We start from the raw sequence: 12,682 nt of genomic DNA, 5'->3' as shown, positions 1-12,682 counted from the left end.
TGTTCTAAGTTAGTGTCCAGGGTGGTAACCCATGTGGTTTTACCATATCTAGTTCCATCAGAATCCCACAAGATGTTCTTGAAGCTTCCCCCATTGAGAAATGCCTTTTATGCTGAGATGAAATGGACTGTGTCTTTGACCTCTCTGACAGTAGGGTGAGCACTGCATCTCTGCAAAGGGCACAAACTTCAAGGCTGGCTGGAGTGAAGCCCCTCCTACAAATGTTATTTGCCACAAGAAAATCAGAAAACCTCTAACCAGCAATCTCCATACTTAGAACTGGACTCGCCTAGTTCCACGGAGCCGGTAGGGTAGATAAGAAATACTGCTGATAGATGGGGAGGCTGGTTTGAGAATTTGGGCTAATGCTAACATCGCAGTTCTTTCCCCCGTGGCTTTCCCCCTCACAGTGCATGTTGTGGACCTTTTTATCTTAACCAGCTTTCTTCTGGCAAGTTTGTTTATGTGCCATGATAATGTATTTTAATCTTTTTTAAAATCCTTCCTCCCTTACCCCCACAACCAAATGAATTTGGGGTTCTTTTTTTGTCTTTTATTTAGACAGCTTCCTCCAGCAGTTCCTGGAAGATCATCCTAACATAAACATTTCACCTCCTTTATATTAAACACAATCGGTGTTCGCTTTGGCCAAATTACCTTTAATTTGCAGTAGGCTGTAAATGAAAGATTTTGTTTTCAGATGTCAAGAATAAATCAAACTTCTGGACATAGATTGTTTTATGTGTCCTGGTTTGCTAATGAAGAGACGTAACCATGTTTCTTAGATACACCCCATGCGAGCAACTCTTTGGAGTCTGCTGAAGCACTTGCTATCCTTTCTGATCAGCAATGGGATACAGCAGAGAAGGGATGTGCTGCTAGGTTCCATGAAGGCTGTCTGGAGATCTCACATGCATGGGCGGCAGGTATAATACTTTAATTCAAGCCGACTGACCCCTGGTTGCGGGGTTTGGTGGGGGATGTTTTTGCTTTATTATGCCCCAAGCAGGTTCCAAGGCAGCTGAGGAGGCGGTATGTGCTACTCAGCTTCCCAGGTTCATCAGTAATCTCCCTGGACTCCAGAGAGATTACTTATGAACCCAGGAAGCTGATTAACGCACACTGCCTCCTCAGCTGCCTCAGAACCTGCATGGGGCGTATCAAAAGCTTCTTCAGGAGGAGAGTGAGACGCTTTTCCCCAGGACTGCTTGGGGTCTGGGGAGAGGAATTGGCCTGGGGCTCCTCTGGCAGAGGGGAGGGGGGCTTCAGCCATGAGGCGGGTCAGGGGGGCTCTGGCCATGGCGGGAGCCATGGGTGGAAGCTGGGGTCTAGCCTCCCCGAAGGGGGGCTCCACCCGCCGCCCATGCTCACACACCATGAGATTGTGGCTCAGAAGGGTTCATGGCGGCACAAGAATGCAGAGAGCAGATGAACGTCTTTTGTAGACATTATAAAAGAGGTAGTTGCCAGCTAATCAGAGACTGTGACAGTAATACAGTCTACTGCTATCTCTCCATCGATAATCCCATACAGTGATCAATGAACTGGAATTTTTCCACTCGTTTTTCTAAGCAAAAGCCCTAATGCACCCCCGGTGTCTCACACTGACATTCAGGCCTGCTCCGGGTCTCCAGATGATAGGCTGTTAGACACTGGTCACTGAGGGAGCCTCATCTATACCACGGCTTCCTCCAGCGGAGTTATAGCAGTGTCAGTAACACTGGGCATCATCTGCTGAAAACCTCACATGTAGATAATGCTTATCACCCCAGAATTAGGGCGGGAACCAGCTGTAACTGCTTGTGTGAACAAGCCAAACCCACTCTTGGCACTGTGGCAGAAAGTGTACTCAAGAAGAATGCTGGTAATGGCACTGAATACAGCTTTGTCCTGCCTGCACTAGTTGTCTGAAGCACCAGTTTGCGGGGACCAAGGCTCACAACTATTGTTGGGCTTAACTTCCTAGTGTAGATTGGCCCTTACACCATGGAGGCTTTCCCAGACCTGTGCCATGCCTCACTCAGCTCTGTAGGGCTCTTACTTCCTCAGAACTGCTAATTATCCACCCCTGCATCAGTTAACTCCAGATGGCTCTTGATGAGCTGTGGAGTGGGGTTGGAGACAATTGCCTCTGAATGGGTGTAGGTTGTTGCTTCTCCTTAAACAAACCTGCCCTTTTGGTAGTGGGAAAGGGAGCAAATAAGGACCAAAGGGGAAGTGCTCAAGAGTGAAGGAAACAAACGCAGCAACTCATACGAGAGAAAAGAGCCCCCAGGTAAGTGTCATTCCTGCTTGACCTGTATCACATTCATATTGAACAAGATATTGCTAGAGCTGAAAAAGTGTAGTGAAAGGGGAACGTTCCCCCAGCATCCAGGAACAGCGCTCCTCTCTTCAGGCTCCCAAAAGGAGAGAGTGACCCAACTCGTTACCTTCCTGGCCAGGCAGTTCCCAGTGAGCTCTAACATCCAAAGGGTAGGGATCACAGTAGGGTGGGGAGAGGGAACTGCCAGAAGATACTGCGTCAGAGAGCTCAGTGGGATTCAAGAAAGGCCTAGGCATTTACAGGGCTGGCTCTAACAGGCTACTGAGCCTAGAGTCATGGGGGATCTCACCAAGAGGCAGAAGGTTGTGCTGCTGCTTGCTCATCAGTCCTTCACAGCCCGTTTAAAGTGCAAATACGAGAAGGCCAAGCCTCATGAAGGCTGCTTGTCTTTCAGGCCCTACCCTGACCAGATCAGCTCTGCCCTGGGAAAACCCCATTCCACCAGCTGGAGTGATCTGGGATGAGCAAACAAAGCAGCAATGAGGAAAAGATGGTTGCTGTGGTTTCCCCCCCGCCCACCTGGGGGCTTCCTCTGGGCTCCTCTCCCTGCTTCCCCCCGCAGATGCTGCAATTCATTGACTGGGGGGCTGTCTCTGGAGATCCTACCCACGTCAGGTCCACCCCCGCACAAATGTAGCTGCTGCCCCCCCCCCTTGTCCTTGCAACTAGCCCCACCTGTCATCTGTCTCCCCTCTGCATCAGTCAGCACACCCTCGGGTCCAGAAGCCAATAAAATAAACATTGGGTGCAGTGGGGCACTAGCTGTGCTAGACGTGATGAGCCTTTGTACAAATAAGAACAACAGCATAAGCTGTTATGCTATCTAGGAACAAAATGTATGAAGGCTGTTAATGCTCATGCTTCAAGCCATAAGCCAACCACTGCCTGCCTGGTGTATGGGAAGAACCTATTCCATGGGAGCCTTATGATAACAGATTGTTACGGGGGTGTTATACCTGCTTCTGAAGTATCTGGTACTAGCTACTGTTGGAGACAACACAATGGACTTGATGGACTTCTGGTTTGATCTACTGTGGTTTTTGTTCTTAAGAGCTCACCCATTTCAATGAACTGGAAAGAAGGAAGAAGATATTGACCATCAGCCAGGACATGGGAGTTGGTGTCAGGATTCCTGGGTTCTAGCCCAGTTTTGCTACTGACTCGTGGTATGGCCTCGAGCAAGTCATGTAACCTGGCCATGCATCAGTTCTCCCATAGATTTTTCAGGCCAGAAGATGCATTTTGATTACCTACTCTGACCTCTTGCATCACACAGGGCAGAGAACTCCACCCAATTAGCATGTAGTTCAGTAATGTCAACATATCCTCAAAGGACAATCATTTTTACTGTTGAGCAAAACCTGAAGTTAATAGTATGGATTGTTACATACTGTATGTTGGGCATCGCCACTCAAACATATTTGAACATATATATTTTTTGGACATGTATTTAAATGTAACACATTCTTTGATCTATCATTCAAAGGGGAGGGGAAATTAAAAGCAGTGAAAACACCAACATGGCATTCCAGTGAGCCAATTATGAGCCACATTTGTGTCTATAGTAGGAGTTGAAGGAAAACTGTTATTGACAGCTGAGCCAATCCGGAGGCACATATTTGCATATGAAATCCAATTGGTTAACAGTGTTCTGGATCTCAGGATTGTTGATGTCCAAGGAGGTCAACAATTGAAACTTACTAACACATCACATGACTGTTTTCAGCCACTCGTGGGCCATGATTTTCTTCTGGTATGTAACAATGTGTGCCAAAATATCACACACATCTGAGTGGGAAAAACCCAACTATTTATGGATATGCCATTAATCTGGTGAGAGGGTGCTACTGGGACACCTCATTGTAGAAAGCAGCTAGAATCTCCAGAGGTAGGCCTGTGCATCCAACAGTCCAAGCAACGTTAACTATAAACTCAAGAGATGCAGAAAACACCAATGAAGGTAGGAAACCTTTCTCCTGCTCATTGCCCCATATACTCTTCAGTCATTTCCCATTGTCCTTTGGGTATGCATATGCTTGTCGGGGAAGTGCCTTTGCTTCTGTGTACTGGCGTCTTGCCTCGCATGTCCTAGCAACAGCATTGTGGGTTCATTTACCAATGCTGTTTTTGACAGCACTGTTTTGACATATCCATCCACAGATACTTTCTACCTGTGATCACACCAGTCCGTTTGTGAATCAAGCTTTTCCTAACTCATAGGGTCCAACAGTGTTGCTAGGATCCTAGGCTTTTGGGAAAATTCCAAACATGAGCCAGCATTGCAATTGAATTAGAGGGACTGCCCGACCTGGCTTACTGCTCCTGGCTTGTCAGCTATACTCAGGACAAATTTTAATAGACTGCACTAGTTCAGTTGATTTACATGAGCTAAAGACTTCATCCCAGTCACTGCAACGAACTGATGCCCCCAGTAAAGTGCCTAGGAGAACTCTTCTGCCTGCCCAACCATTTATTATGTGCTCATCATTGTAGCATCTAGGCACCGTTGTGCAAACTGTTGTATATCTGGTACAACTTCAAGGCAGTCCAATCAACTTTTACCTCAGAATAGACGAGACCCTGGCATCTGTCACACTTGCACTGAGCACTAATCGTATCACTCATTTCCAATTAGCAGAAAATGTAGGGAGAGGCGCACACGCTAATAACTGAGCAGTCACTCCAGAGCCAGGCTTCTCAAGGCTGTGGACTTGTCTCCCTAGTTAGGCTGTGCTGCTCTACGCTTGCTGAAAGTTTAGAGCATCCATTCCCTGCACAGAGAAAGGGGGAAACCTGCTGTTTTGAACTGGACTTGCTGGTCTGTGCATGACTGAATTAGCTGGATCATCCCCTCCCGTTCCTGGTACTTCCAGTCACACAAGTAACTGGCCATAAGTGGGTAACTCTGGCCCCAAGTGCTCTAGTCATAGGGGACCAGATCCTCAAAGATATGGCGGTGTCTAACGTCCACTGTAATGGATTTGGGCCAGAGTACATAGCAGGAGTGGTGGAAGTGCCCTAAAAGTGGTAGGGCCAGAGGTGCCCAAACTGTGGCCCAGCCCCCAAACGGCTCCCTGAGGTCTCACCCCTGCACCGCCCCTTCTCCCCAAGCCCCTGCCCTTGCATTGCCTCTTCCCCCAAAACCCCTCCCCCACACCACCTCTTCCTCCAAGGCCCCACTCCCGTGCTGCCTCGTCCCCCCAAAAGTGGGAGGGCACTCTTCCCCCCCATTCTGGCACCCTGGTACATAGTCCTCCCCTTTCCCCAGCCTGAAAACCCCAGCATGCATGATTCCTGGGTTTGGATGCTCTGCACAGGAAAAGAATGGGGGGAACTTCCACCATTGTCCCTGATGTTGGGTGTGTGGATTACAGCCTGGGTCATGCTACAGTTGAAACCGTACCAGAAATGTACCTCCACAGAGCGTTTTTGGCATCTGTTTCTAATACAGTTCTAGCCTGTTTGTACTTGTCAGGGAAGTGTGCAAGAGCGCTGCTAACAACAAGCAAACCTGGGGACAGTTAGCATGGCTTCGAGCACAGTAGGGAATGGGCCTACAAGTGAGGGGCATCCACCATTCGGTTCACTTCAGCGACTGCTAGAAATCAGGGGAATCTGTGTCTGACCTGCCTTACCTTTTCCCCCTGGGCAGACTCCAGGCTTCGGTGCTGAATGGCAGGGTTATATGATGTCATTAGCCCAAAGCATGATAGGCCATCTCTGTGGAGCGAGGAGTTGACAATTCCACAACAGATCTTTTGGAAATCTGCTTATAGGGAACTAGTGAGAACTACAACTGTAAACTATCATCCTGGTCACTAATTATGTGGGTCTGGCAAGTGTGCCGCTCATCGTGAGCTTGGAATGTGTGTTTTTAAACCTTGGCTGTCCCTCTTTCATTAAATACTCACAAGTGAGATATTGCCTTCACCATGACATTTCAACCTTGGCAGGATACATGATATCACCCAGAGCACCTGAGGTGCTGGGAATGCAGCAATCAGTTACTTGTTTCCTAGAAGACACAGAACATGCTAACCCCCATGCACTGAGATGACCAGTAGGGCCAGATCCACAAAGGTCTATAGGTGCCTAAGTCCTATTGAAATCAATGGGAGTTTGGTGCCTAACAGCTTTTGGGGATTTGGGCCTTATTCTTCAATTTGTATTGTTTGTCATTTTAAGAATCTCCACACTTGATAGACTAATAAAAGCACAGATTTACAATCCTGTAGCATAGGGATTCGCCATCCCTGTGATCTTCTGTCATCCTACTCTTCAAATAAATCTTTTCTGGGAATAAAATATCATTGCCCCAAGCCACCATGTTCCTATCTCATTTGAAAGCAGGCATGCACTCTGACAGATTTTGCTAAAAGCCATCTGAATCAGGTCACAACCCACAGATGTTTTTGTCTCCTCTCATATAGATTCCCAGCACATTCCTCCTGCCTGATGTTATCTGCTTAGCCAATACGTGCATGGAAAGGACGCCCTTCTAGCTCTGCTGGGTTGACCTAATCACAGATGAAAAATTAAGAGAAACGTTATATTGTATTTTGTGTGAACTGCTATAGACTGCTGTATCTTGTGCACAATCCAGAATTCAGCGTTCCCTAACTGCAGGGTTTTATTAGTAGTATGGGTGTGCAAGCCAGAAAGCCCCCAGAAAGACTTGCTGATCCGACTGCAGCTGCAGCGCTGGCAGCTAGGCAGGATGGGGGAAGGGGAACAAACATCTTCCCATTTATCAACTGATCACATTTGATCTGATGTCCCTGAGGCAGTGGCATTCCATCATGCCACTTTTAGTCACACTTCAGAGCCTATCAGCACTTCACTCAGACTAGGGAGATTTTCAACTGTGGTATCTTAGGGCCTGATCCAACGCCCACTGAAATCAATGGAAAGACTCCTGTTGCGGCCATGCATTTTGGATCAGGACCTTAGTTCAGTCGTATGCGCCTGCTGCTTATTCCTCACCTAAACTTATGAAGAATGGCCATGCTGTCCTTGGAATAAGTAGCAGAACTCCTGTTGGCAGCCGGGCTCCTCGGCGCCCATTTGGTCAGATAATTCCTTCCCTTCTGTGGTGTCACAAACAGTGGTGTAGGACCAGGTGAGTTTCACACAGCTTGCACACAAAGACCCTGTTTCCATCGCAGCAGTCCCTATTGCTACAGCGCACAAGGAGAGAGATGGCCGGACGCTCAGTAGAACGGTCTGCTCGTTGGGTGCTTTAAGGGGTGCGCTGGAGGTGCTGGCTCCTCTGTCGAGGAAGGTAATGATATGAGCCACATCCAGAGCACCGTCTGTCCATGGGGCTCAGCACACTAATGAACTGTGGCACACTGACACAGCCAGGAGTTGTCTGAGCTGAGCCCTGATCCACCAGAACTTCAGCCTCCCTGATAGCAGTTAGCGTGGGCAGTCCCAAGCTGGGGTAATGCAACTCACTCGCAGCCTGACACCTGCCTTTGTGCTAGTGCCACTGAGGTGTGTGTTGCGGAGCTAAGGGGTTGGGCTGGGGCAACCTAGATGCCGGGTGTGATTCCACCTCTCTGGGCCCTAAAGCTGGCTGTGGCAGTGTCGCCTGCCATTCAGTACCATTCCAATAGTCCTAGGACCCTGGCTTGACCTGATCTGGGTATAGCTATTGGTGTCTTATGATGCAGTAATAAACTTCTCTCTGCTGTGTCTCATGCCTTTCTGAAGAGGTCACAAGCTATCTGCGTGAGGTGAGAATGCATGAGAGAGCTGGGAACGCCATCACGCTCTTCCCCGCAGCCTCTCTCGTGTGTCTAGCTGACCAATTGACTTGTCGAAAACATCATAAAACATCCCGGCTCGCAACAATTTGCCAACTACCGTGTGAGAGAAGGGAAGCAAAGTGTGTGTGCATGGGCAGGGGGAGGGTATCTAAGGTAGTTTGGGGGTGATGTCAAGGTTTGACAGCACAAGTCCTACTGATCGCCCATGCGAGTGCTGAGTGACTCTTCATACCTCCCTGCACCATCATGGAATCGCTACAGGTCATAGAAAAACTATTTGAAATTGTCTTTTTAAACATTATTTGGGCTATTTTTGGTGTGTCCAGTAAAACTACGTGCCTTAAAATGTGTCTAACAGCACAGGATGAGAAACCAGAAGGGTTTAAAATATGACTAAGTGTTAGTTTAAAACTATAATTTAAAAAGATTATAAAGTAGAATGGGTCAAAAAATTTCTGTAGAAACCATGGACTGAAAATTAGGTTTTTGTCTAAACACATTTTTTTAAAGAAGTATCTGCTTTCTGTGGGAAACGGGTATTTCTTTTTCATCAAAAACACCAAGTACTTTGGCCAAAAATCAAAATAGTTCCATTTGATATGCTACCACAGTGCCTCATGGGAGATTTAGTTTATTTGTCCCATAACCCCATTCTCCTCTATGGCTGGGCCACCCACCACTGTAGTACCTGAACACCTTCCATGTAAAATCCCTAGCAATAGCCAAGTCCATTGGGGACTTCCTGGAGTCTCTGGCACTGCTTTTCAAAGTACAAATGCTGCTTGGAATATTTTGGGGGGGAGTGGGGCTGGTTGATTTGTTTCTGTTTCAGGTGTTGTTTTTAATTTTTAATATGGGGTAGAGGGTTGATGGGAGTGTCAATGTTGCCATTGTCCCTTTTTTAACCCTTTCTATAACTTCTTAGAGCCCAAAGCACTTTATAGCCCATATTCACACAATCACCTCTGAGGCAGCTAAACAGTGCAAAACAACGTGTAGAGAAACTGTGGGGGGAAACGAGAGCTTTGGGCAAAGACCTCAGAGCCAAATCTAGCCAACGCTCTTAGAGATTGGCCCAACAGGTCCTCAATATGCAAGCAAAGCAAACTCAGAATCTCAGGTCTTCTCTGGAAGTTCCCTACACTCACAAACTGCAGGGAGCTCCCATTTATCTACCTTGGCAGAATGAAGGGCAAAGGCTCAGACGGTATGTCTACACTGCAGTATAAGCCCAGGGTTCAAACTCAGGCTCAAGCCTAACCCCCATCCACATGGAAATCATGCTAACCCAGGGTTCAGACCCAAAGTCCCAAGACCCACCAGGAGTGGAGGATCTGAGCCAGAGTCAAGCCGGGACCCAGAGTTCAAGCCCTATTGCTCTACCAGGTAGACACAGCCACAATGGATTTGTGCTCTGGCAGCCTGCCAAAAGTATCCCACAAGCCCATGAGCTGACTTTCTTTGTCCTCTGTACAGTCAAGTTTGGTGGACAGTCAAGTTTTCCCACACTGCACCACCAACAAAGGGGTAGGGTGGCCATATTTTGGAAGGGTACTCGGAAGTCTGGGATATGAGAGCTTGGACTCGGGCCTGCATAATGCAGCGTAGACGCTCGAGCCCTAGCTTAACAAACCCAGGGTCTGCTAACTCAAGTTCTACTAGCCCTGGGCTTACATTGCAGCATAGACAGACCCACAGACTTTAGGGCCAGATGGGACCATTGTGATCTAGTCCAGCTATTTTCAAACTTGGGTTGGGACCCCAAAGTGGGTCACAACCCCATTTTAATGGGGTCACCAGGGCTGGTGTTAGACTTGCTGGGGACCAGGGCCGAAGTGAAGATTAAGCCCCACTGCCCAGGGTCGAAGCCCAAGGGCTATAGCCCCAGGTAGCAGGGCTCAGGTTACAGCCCTGGGGTTCAGCTTTGTCCCCCACCCCCACCCGCACCCAAGGCAGCGGGGCTTGGGTAGGGTCAGGGTTCAATCCCCCCTCTTGGGGTCATGTAGTAACGTTTGTTGTCGGAAGGGGGTTGTGGCGCAATGAAGTCTGAGAACCTCTGATCTAGTCTGACCTCCTGTGCACCACAGGGCAAAGAACCTCGCCCACCCACACCTGTAATAGGCCCATAACCTCTGGCTGACCCACTGAAGTCCTCAAATCTTGACTGAAAGACTTCAAGTTACAGAGACTCCACCAAACCAGCAGGGCTCCACACCCTGCAGAGTCAACCCTGTTGGGATTTCACACTGTGGTTCCAGTGAGTCTGGGTGTTGCACATCCGTGGCTTACACAACTAAGCCATTCCCTCTGGCTGGAGCTAATACAATGTAGCCACAGAAGTGTGGCTTCTTTTCTCCTCAGTTGTACTTTGCTGGGTATGTTAGCCTGAAAACGAGTTTTTTGTTCCTTAGGAATCTGTCTGGCTTAGTTCTTCCCCAGAAGTGGCTCTCTCTGCTCTTACAGCCAGGGCACTGAGGAATGGTGACATGGATGCAATTAGCATTTAGGGACAGAAGTGCATTTAATCAAAGCAGCCTGTGTCAGCGGCTGCTGCTTTATGTGGCCAGAACGGTTTGTGAGGAGCACCATCTGCTGGCTGCACATTGGGTTACCTTTGCTCTTTGCACTCCTAGCTCTTCTGACAGTAACATGACGGAGGTGAGCTGTTTTCCTTCGCACAGCCCTCTCCTCTCATAGCTCCTCTGTGCATTGGTCCTGCTGCTATCGTAGTAGCCTGGGCTGTGCTCCTTTCTACACCATTCTGCTTCTATGAGCCAGAGAGCTTAGGAAGAATTGCATGCTATTCCCTCCTCGCCCTGTGATCATTGTACGCATCTCCCTTCCTAATGCTCCTCTTGTCTTCATGCCTTCCCCCATACTGCCCCTTCCAGATGGAATTCCCTCCCTTCCTCAGTGTGACAGCTACTCCTCCAAAGGCTATGTCTACACTGCGAACTAGGGTGTGAGTCCCCTGCTTGTGTAAACAGTGCCCCCTGTGCTAGTACTGTGACTACACTGCTATTTATACTCAGGTTAGCTAAGAGTGTGAGTACGCAGACTTGAGCGGGGCAATCAGACCCTTAGCTCGTAGTGCAGACACAGCCTCGGGTTCATCCTTGGCTCACTCCTTCCCCCAGTCCTAGGCCAAATCAGTGGCTGTGCAGCCACTTCCCCATATAACAGCCCAAGGAGCTGGGCTCTAAGTTAGCTACTTCCTCTGGGTCTGAGTGCATCTGGCAGCTGCCCTCCATGCCAGGGCAGGCTGCTGGTTGGTAGTGGTCCAAAACTAGTTGGCTGTTTGGTGAGGGGATGGATGGTTTCATAGGTAAGGCACTGGACTGAGATCAGGAGCGTTGGATTCAATTCTTCCCTCTGCGACCCGTGGGCAGGACACTTGTGCCTCCATTCTGGAGATGTAGAACAGGATGTATTATCATCCCCTTCTGTCCAGCTAATCTATTTACGCTGAGCTCTTTAAGGCAGCGACTGTCTCACTATGTACGTACAATGGCACAATGGGCCCCTAGACGCTATTGTAATAATTGTTTCCATGGTGCTGTATGGGTACAGGAGACGACCTTCCACGCTGAGTGAGGCTGGGGTTTATCTGTACAGCTGAGCCGTTTCACCAATCCTCTCTTGTTGTTTGACTCCTCAGTCTCTTCTTCGTGCCCTTCCCTCCCCGCCACGCTGTCCTAGCACTGAAATAACCAGCAGGATTCAGAGCGCTAGCGGGAACACCTGTTCCAGAGGGTGAGTGCTGAGCCCCAACCTGTCCAGTGCAGGGATCACTGCCAGGGATCGCTGATGGAGCAGCTCACAACTCAGAGCAAGAGTGCATGGATGAGCAGCATGAAACAAACCCATCTGTGGTGCCGGGCGAGTCACACCCATGACCATGATTTAAACTAAGCCTCTCCCTGAATGAACGTGCAAAACCCTTCCGTGCTGACCAAGAATCCAGCTCTCGGATCTGACAGAGAGAGCGAGCGATCCCTGCTGAAGCGTACTGGGAACAAACAGTCCTGCAAAGCACAGAGGTGCGAAAGGAGCGGCCTCTCAGAGCTGCTACAGCGGAACTGTCTTGCTCTCGTGGGAAGGAGTCAGCACTAGCCACAGCTGCAGCTGAGTCAGTCGGTAATGGACTGGACTCAAAGGGGAGCAGCACGATAAGGCCAGAAAATTCAGGCACATCCATCATCTCGTGTTCCAGCCAAGCAGACTGAGCTGGCTCGCCAGAGTGTTGCTGGAAGCCTTTGGCAAAGAATCCCCTTCCTCTGCTTGTGCCTGTCTGTTAGCGGAAATACCCAGCGCTACATCAGCCAGAGAAGGGAAGATGCCATCACAATAAGAACCTGGGGATGTTTCCGGACACACATCGGACCCGACAGCTTTGCAAGCTGCAGGGAGATAAAGCCAGGATGCTCTGCTTGAGTTTCTCACTGGTTGTGTTACAGTGACACATAGAAATCCCACGCAACACTGGAATGGGAGCAAACACAGGGCCTTCCAATGCACAGTCAGGTATCCTGCATTCCCACTCCTGATCCGCCCCACACTCCTGCTCCTGCGGTGGCACCTCTGA

The sequence above is a fragment of the Natator depressus genome, chromosome 8 (genome assembly GCF_965152275.1).
Source record: "Natator depressus isolate rNatDep1 chromosome 8, rNatDep2.hap1, whole genome shotgun sequence".
Classification (NCBI taxonomy): Eukaryota; Metazoa; Chordata; order Testudines; family Cheloniidae; genus Natator; species Natator depressus.
This window is presented reverse-complemented; position numbering follows the sequence as displayed.